Below are 8,961 nucleotides of genomic sequence, written 5' to 3'. Positions count from 1 at the left end.
TACAAAAGAATTGTGTTAAAATAACTTTCTTGGGGGCTGGAGAGATAGGTCACCATTTAAGAGCACTTGCTGTTCTTGCAGAGGACCCAGGCTTTGTTCCCAGCGACCACATGGCAGCTCACAACCATCTGTAAATCCAGTTCCAGGTACTCTGATAAACCTTCTGATAAACCTCCTCACATGTGGTACACACACAAATACATGCAGGCAAACCATTCATACATGTGAAGTATAATCATAAAATTTTTAAATAAATGAAACAAGTTTTTTTTTACAATTATTTATCAGGAAATATTTGATTTGTATGCTATTTTGGACTATGCACCCTGGTCACATAAAAAATTATTCAGGTATAAAGAAGCCACAAGTGTGCCGGGTGGTGGTGGCGCACGCCTTTAATCCCAGCACTTGGGAGGCAGAGGCAGGGGGATCTCTGTGAGTTCGAGGCCAGTCTGGGCTACCAAGCGAGTTCCAGGAAAGGCACAAAGCTACACAGAGAAACCCTGTCTCGAAAAACCAAAACCAAAACCAAAAAAAGAAGCCACAAGTGCAAATTCTTTAGAATATCTGAAGGATGGAGAGAGAGAGAGAGAGAGAGAGAGAGAGAGAGAGAGAGAGAGAGAGAGAGAGAGAGAGAGAGAGAAACAAGACTGGAAATAAAGCAGGGCTGTCACAGCAGGAGCCACCATCATAAGATAAGATGAATGACTCTGACAATGACTTGAATAGAATGGACAAATCCTTCAGGAGAAAATTAGCTGGCAAAATCAATTTGAGAAGAGACAGAATAACTGACAATTTCTGCCACTATCAAAGAAACCGAATTGGTAATAAAAATAAAATATATCCAGGCTCCATTGATTTTACTGGAGATTGTCATCAAATATTCTCTTTCACACACACTGTCACAGAAAATGACGACCATCCAGCTGTTTCCTGGAGGCATAACCTTGATCTGTAGCCAAAGAAATTAGAAAGAAAGAAAATTCTGGGCTGATGACGTGGTTGACCAGGTAGAGTGCTTGCCTAACTGCACTAATTCTAGATTAGATTCCCAGAACCCAGACTGGGAATAGTGGCGCACACTTGTAATTTCAGCATTAGGAGATGGAAGCAGCATGATCAGAAGTTCAAGATCATCCTTGGCTGTAGTGAGTTAAAGGCCAGCTTGAGCATAACACCTTGACTAAAAATATATAAGAGAGAAGAGAGGGAAGGAGGGAGAGAAGGAAGGAGAGAGGGAGGGAAGGACAGGGAAATGAAATGAAAGGAAGGGAAGGGAGGAGAGAGGAGATGAGAGGGGAGGGGAGGGGAGGGGAGGAGAGGAGAGGAGAAACAACCAGCCAATCTCATTTGGGAACATGAAGGCAAAAATCCTAAAAAAACAAACAAACAAACAAACAAAAAATCCAAATTCAATGTCACATAAAATGGATATAATATGATAGTCACACTATATTTATACTAGGGATACAAAAGTTGGTTTATGATTTTTAACGATTCATTAACACCATCCACAGCATTAAGAAATTAAATGAGAGGGGCAATGTGGTGGTGTATGCCTTTAATCTTAGCACTTGTGAGTCAGAGACAGGTGGAACTCTGTGAGTTCAAGGCCAACCTGATCTACAGATCGAGTTCCAGGACAGCCAGTGCTACAAACTGAGACCCTGTCTCAGAAAAACAAACCAAACAAAAATAACATAAAAATCAGAAAGAAAGGAAGAAAAGTTAAGATGGTTCAATGGATAAGGGTGCTTGCTGCCAAGGCTGACGACCTGAGTTCAATTCCCAGAATTCACACGATGGAAGGAAAGAATCAACTCCCACAAGTTGTCCTCTGACCTCCACACACACATCAAGCACACATGTGTGTACACAGTCAATCATTCAATAAATAAATGAAAAAAACATAAATTAAGTGAAAGGCTTCATTATTTAGTTCAATAGCTGCAGAAAAGTATTTGCTAAAGCACCATGCATTTATGATAAACCTCAGAAAACAGATAAACAACATCCCAGCAAATCCATCAAAGGCAAAGGTACTTCCTTTGCACTTAGTAGCAAAATAAAGACAGCTACTGCCATCACTGTTGAGCATCGTAAGAGAGCCCAGGAGAATACTGTGAGGTATGGAAACAGGACGGGAGAGTGAATTAGGAAAACTGAATCTGCAACGGAACAAGAGAAGAAGGTTCTAGGGGCTGGAGAGACAGCCGAGAGGGTAGGAGCACTCACTGCTCTTCCAGAGGATCCTGGTTTGATTCCCAGCACCCACAAGACTGCTCACAACCATCTGTAATTTGTTTCAGAATGTTTGTTTAACTATGCAAAGATGTGTTGCATTTGTTTAGTTATGTATAGATGTGTTGCTGTTGTACTTTGCCTGCCTAAGGCAACTGATCTGTCTAAGAAAAAGCTGAACAGCCAATAACAAGGGAGGAGGTATGGGCGGAACTTTCAGGCAGAGAGAGTAAGTAGGAGGAGGAATTTAGGCTCTGAGAAAAAAGAAAAGAAGCTGACAGAGAGATACCAGGGGCCATCTAGCAGACACAGTAGAAGCAGGAAAATAGAACATACAGAATGAAGAAAGATAAAAAGCCTTGAGGCAAAATGTAGATGAAGAGAACAGGTTAAATTAAGTTAAAAAGAGCTAGTGGTACAAGCCTAAGCTAAGGCCAATCATTTATTGATAAGTCTCCAAAGAAAATTCCAACTCCAATAACTCCCATCCCATGATCAGGCACTCTTTTCTGGCCACTGTGGGCACTGCACACACACAATGCATATACACACATGCAGGTAAAATACATACATCAAATAAAATGAAATAAATCTATTTTAAAAAAGAAGAACCGTGTTTTTTGAGTTGAGGATATACTAATAAATTCATAGGAAAACATACATGCTACAATTCAGCACATGCAGATGTTAGGATGTAAAATGGTCAAACAGTTCTGGCCAACTAGCTCCGTTGCTTTGTTTGGGGGGAGGCTTTCACAGCACAAATATGGAAACTGGTGTTTTTATCTGTATACATATTTTTTTGGGGCATTGAGGCAGGGTTTCTTTGTGTATCGGCCCTAGCTATCCTGGAACTAGCTCTGTAGATCAGGCTGGCCTCAAATTCACATAGATCCACCTGCTTCTGCCTCCCAAGTGCTGGGATTGAAGGCATGCACCACCATGCCCAGCTTTATCTTTATCTTTAAAATTTCTAGACAAATATAAAATCTTTGGAAGGAGTCAAGGAAACTATAAAAATAAACTATGCGCCAGGAATGGACGTGCTGATGAAGTCAGAAAATCCTAGCGTTGGAGAGACTCAAGAAGTCATCTCATTCAAACAGAAATCACCAATGTTAATGTACATCAGCTCTGACGTAACAAACACTCCCAGAAGGAAGGACAGAAGGTGATGCCCCTGTAGTGAACAGTGGACTAGACATAAGGGCATTTCATCAAACACAGGGAACAGCCAACTTCGGGTGACTGGTCATGGTTAGTGTAGTGTCCCTGTGTGCTTGCTACATGGAAGCCTAGCACCAGCTAGTGGCAAAAAGTAATGAGGGCATCATTTGCCAGGAGGAAAAGAAGAAAGAAAAAAACAAAATAAAACAAACAAACAAAAAAAACACCAAAAAACAAGAGAAGGCACTTGGCACAAGGGAATCTTAGATTTCTCAACCTCTTTTCAGGCATGGAATTTTTGCCCACAAGTCTAAGTACACACATCTTTGTTTAAAACATTGAAGGAGAGATGTGAAATGGCTCAGTGGGTAAAGGTGCTTGCTGCCAAGCCTGGTGACCCGAGTTCTAATCCCTGGGACTCACATAATGGAAGGGAAGAATGGACTCTTGGAAGCTGTCCTCTGAGTCCCACATGCATCCTTATTATGCTGAAGGATGTTAGCAGCTAAAGAGCCAGCCAGCAGCTCTGACGGTTTTCCGAATCCTGGGAGGATGTCTGGTTAGGGGTGGGGCCAGTAGAGAAAGGAATATAGAAACTTTTTAAAGATTCTTTTATTTTAGGGGCTGGAGAGGTGGTTCAGTCATTAAGAGCACTCACTATTCTTTCAGAGGTCCAAGGTTCAGTTCCCAACACCCACATGGTAATTCACAACCATCTGTAACTCCAGTTCTAGGGAATTCAACACCCTCTTCTGAACTAGCACGCAGGCAAAACACTAATGTGCATAAAATATAAATAATTTTATTTATTTATTTATTTATTTATTTATTTATTTATTTATTTATTTGGGTTTTTTGAGACAGGGTTTCTCTGTGTAGCCCCAACTGTCCTGGAACTAGCTCTGTAGACTAGGCTGGCCTTGAACTCACAAAGATCCACCTGCCTCTGCCTCCCAAGTCGTGGGACTAAGGGCATGAGCCACCACACCCAGCTTAATTTTTAATTTTAAATTATGTATGTGCATGTATGTACAGTGCCCATAGAGGCCAGAAGAAGTCATCCAGTCCATGGGTGCTGGAATTACAGGAAGTTGTGAACAACCCAGTGTGGGGGTGGTGGGAAGCCAACCGGGATCCTCTGCAAAAGCTGTATGTTCTTTTAATCACTGGACCATCTCTCTAGCTCTGGAAAAACTTTGTATTGGATGTGTACAGCCTTCAAGGAGGGTGTGTATGTATAGGAATGTCTTGATATTCCACCCTCTTTAGCCTGAAGAATTCCCCACCTGGCTCTCCCTGCCTCCCCGCCCAGCCCCCAACGCCCCGTCCTACCCCAGGTCTTTCATCTGTAGCTCCCCCAAACCTGCCCCCTACCCATAACCCATGCTAAATCCTATCAGGAAATTGCACCACCTTTCAGCCTTTTCTCAATTCTTCCTTGCATCTAAAGCACCAGCCCCGTGCTTCCCTCTCAAAATACCTGGTCTCTGCACACAGTGCCATAGCCGAGTAATAAACCCAGACGGACCAGCTCATCCCTACTTGTCCTGGAATCGTCTGACTTTAGTACTAAAAGTCGCTGTCCCAGGTAATCCTTCAGCTCTCCGCAGACGGACAGATATCTCACCTCTTTAAAGGCAACCTCCGTATCCTCTCTCCCGTCACCTTAACTCTAACACACGTCAGCATCTTAAAAAAAACACACACCAAAAAACCAAATTAACTGTAATTATCCCACGTGACCACGAGGGGGCTCAATCTTCTACATAGACAGCATGGCTCTTAGAAAGGAACAGAATGTTCCAGATTAGCAACGATCAAGTTAAAAAAAAAAAAAAAAAAAAAAAAAAAAGGCTGTCAGTGACTGTTTATGCCTAGAAGGAGGAAGAAAGGCAGAGGGTGTAGGGGGAGAAGAGGGGGAGAGGTGATTAAATGAATGTTATTTCTGCTGCTAAAACCCGAAAACAAAACAAGGCAGTGCTGACACTGGCCGTCCTTTCTGGGATCCATCACATCCTACCCAGTTGGTGACCTTATTCTTGGTCCTCACAGAGACCTTATGAAGTGAGACCACTGGTACGGAGCCCGAGGTCACAAAACGTGTCAGACTTGGAAGGTCCAGAACTTTCCGCAAGTTTTAAAGGGCTATATGCTGCTGACCAGTAAGGGAAATGGATTGGAACCAACAGTGCATAAATAAAAGAGAATTTGGGGGAGTCCTCAATGGAGAGGAGGGGCGTAAAGATATCACCAAGAGAAGGCAGGTGAGGCCGGGAAGAATCGCCCGCTGGGACTGACCTCACGTGTTCCAGATTCCAAGTCACCTGCCTTAGTAACTTTTCTACTGCTGTGACAAAATACCTACCGTGACCAAGGCGACAGATGACTTACGAAAGAAAGCATTTAGCAGGGTGTGGTGCCTCAGGCCTTTCATTCCAGCACTTGGGAGGCAGAGGCAGGTGGACCTTTGTGACTTTGAGGCCAGCTTTGCTTACACAATGAATTCCAGATCGGACAGGAAAAAAAAAAAAAGGGTGGACACATGCCCCTACCCCTAACCCAGAAGCTGTCTCCAATTGATAACCACTCACAAATGAGAAACTGGTTTTCTCCAAGGGAGTCTCCCTGGGGAAACAAACTACTCCTAAGGACAGGCCTCCTGCCCAGCAGTGGACCGCAACAGACAGCAAACTCCACAGTGTTTTTGGAGGCATCTTGTCTCATAATGTCGTATCAGGGCTTTAAAATTTTTTTCACTTTTATCTTATTTATGTATTTATTTTGTTTGTTTTCACACTACTGTTTTTACATATATATGGGCTCTTTCCCTTCTATATGTTTGTTTTGTCCTTGTTTGTTTGTTTTTTAATCTTGTTTTGTTTTTACCCCTTAGATGCCTGTTCGTTTTGTTTTGTTTTTCTTTTTTCTTTTTTCTTTTTTTTGTTTGTTTGTTTGTTTTGAGACAGGGTTTCTCTGTGTAGTAGTTTTGGTGCTTGTCCTGGAGCTCGCTCTGTAGACCAGGCTGGCCTCGAACTCACAGAGGTCCACCTGGGCTCTGCCTCCCGAGTGCTGGGATTAAAGGTGTGTGCCACCACCTCCCCAGCCACCTGTATCTAATGAGACAAAAAGGGGTGGATCCAGATGGGTAGGAAGGTGGGGAGGAACTGGGAGGAGTACAGAATAGGGGAGACCATAATCAGAATATATGGTATGAAAAATAACCTAATTTTAATAAAAGAAAAGAAGTTAAAAATAGAAAGGAAAAGAAAAGCAAAGAAGGAAAGAAAGCATTTAATGTGGGGCTCATAGTTGCAGAGGACAGTGGAGTCCATGACCATCATGGCAGGGAGTAGTAGTGGAGAGCTTACATGTTAAGAGAACAACCACTAGGCAGAGAGAGAAAGACAGACAGAGACAGAGATAGAGAGACAGACAGAGACTAACAGAAAGGCTTGGGTTTTTGAAAGCTCAAAGCATGTGCACGTCCCCGTCCCCCGTCCCCGTCCCCCGTCCCCCCCCCCCCCCCCCCCCCCCCCCCCCCCGCCCCAGTATCCTACCTCCTCCAACAAGGCCATGCCCTGTAATCTTTCCCAAACAATTCCACTAACTGGGGACCAGGCACTCAAATATCCGAGACTATGGGAGCCATTCTCATTCAAACCACTACACTACCTGTCACGGCCATGGGTCAAAAGAAGCAGACAGAGCCAACCCAGCCTAGATGGAGGGCTGAAATATCCAGAGGGTCCACAGGAAGAGCCTATCTGCTCACCATTAAGACACAGAAAAGGAAGTTGTAAAAGGTTGTCTGTTACCTGAGGTCAGGGTGAAAAGTGTCAGGAAGGCAAAGGTGGGGTGTCTCTTGGAAACTAAGCCTTTAGTTCAGTTAGATTTAGGTTCTTTTGCTTTTTTTTTTTTGTTTGTTTTTGTTTTTGTTTTTGGAGACAGCATTTCTCTGTGTAGCTTTCCGCCTTTCCTGGGACTCACTTGGTAGCCCAGGCTGGCCTCAAACTCACAGAGATCCTCCTGACTCTGCCTCCCAAGTGCTGGGATTAAAGGCGTGCGCCACCACCGCCCGGCTTGCTTTTTTTCATACTCATAAATTTATATTTTTTTAAAAAGCGGGTTTTACTTACTCTTACCTCTTCCTCCTTTTAAAAGAAAAACCTACAATAGGTTTTACTGTGACATGGAGTTGATTCTTTCCCAATTTCTACCTTCTTGACATCCATAGTCTGAGAGAGATGCTGAGCTGACAGGAGGATGAATCGGCTTCACAATTACAGCATTATGACTGTACATTAGTTGACTGTCTCTGTCCTAACTTACTTGCCCACCGTGGTTAGAACGAGGTTACCTTTTGTTTTTGGGGGTTTTTTTTTTTTGCATTGCAAATCCTCCTTTTCCTACCCTCCAGGTATATTTTTATCCAAGGCAGCATTCTCCTAATTCAAGGCTTGAAAACAGAAGGTCATTTGATGTCAAAAAGATGAGCACTTTCCAGCTGTGAGGCATGTTGTAGCCTAAAAAAAAAAGGAAAATGTCCTCTTTCTGATGAATCTTCTCTCCAGGAAGCAAAAAAGAAAACAATTTTCCTTGACTGACAGCCCTTTTCCAGCACTGTTGAGAATGCCAGGAGATGCCGTTTCTCAAATCCTGGTTAAGTAGGATGGCACGTTTGTTCTTTCGCTGTCAATATTGATGTGTAATTTGGTTTCCCATCTTTGAAAAACCCTCATGCATACTCTCCAAACTTAATACAGATAGTCTCCGTTCCTTTCTTATGTCCTGATTCATTTCTTCATGACGCTGCTTCATGGAGGTTCACAGGGTGCATGCAGAAGCTAAGTTCAAGATGGCAGCAATGATGAGCACCCCCCAAAAAAAACGCTCCTAAAGTAGACAAAGAGCCAAAGTGGACTGGAGAGATGGCTGTCCGTAAAGCGATTGCTACATAAGCTTAAGGGCATAAGTTCAATTCCCCAGAGCCTTCATGAAAAGCTGGGTGATGCAGCCTCCACCTGTAATCCTTGGGTAGGGGAGGCAGAGACAGGAAGGCCCTTGGGGCTTTCTGGCCAGACAGTCTGGTTGAATTGGCAAGCTCCAAACTAATGAGAAACTCTGCCTTAAAAAAAAAAAAAAAAAAAAAAAAAAAAAAAAAAAAAAAAAGGCTTGAGTGATTGAGAAACACACTTGAACTAAACCTCTGGCCTCCACAAAAACATACATGTGTTTGCATGTATATAAACACATGCCAAAAAAAAACCCCAGTATATTTGCAAAAGTGATGACTTCATTGTTTCCCTGTCCAATTGCGGGGCTTTCGCTTTGGACTAGGTCTTTTGGAAAATGACCTGCAGATACTGATGTTCAGAACACGTGTTATTATACAGAGTTGGGGTGATGTGGGTCCACAGTGGAAAGTAAGAGAAAAACCACAGAAGGAAGCCCCGGGCAATGTGCTCACACTAGCTACATTGGGTGGGGGTGGGGCTTTGATGGGGCTTAGTATAGAGGCATGTCTCCATATTAATATCTACATATTTTAAA

This window comes from Peromyscus eremicus, chromosome 2 (genome assembly GCF_949786415.1).
Source record: "Peromyscus eremicus chromosome 2, PerEre_H2_v1, whole genome shotgun sequence".
Lineage (NCBI taxonomy): Eukaryota > Metazoa > Chordata > Mammalia > Rodentia > Cricetidae > Peromyscus > Peromyscus eremicus.
The sequence above is the reverse complement of the archived record's forward strand: the minus strand, read 5'-3'. Positions refer to the sequence as shown.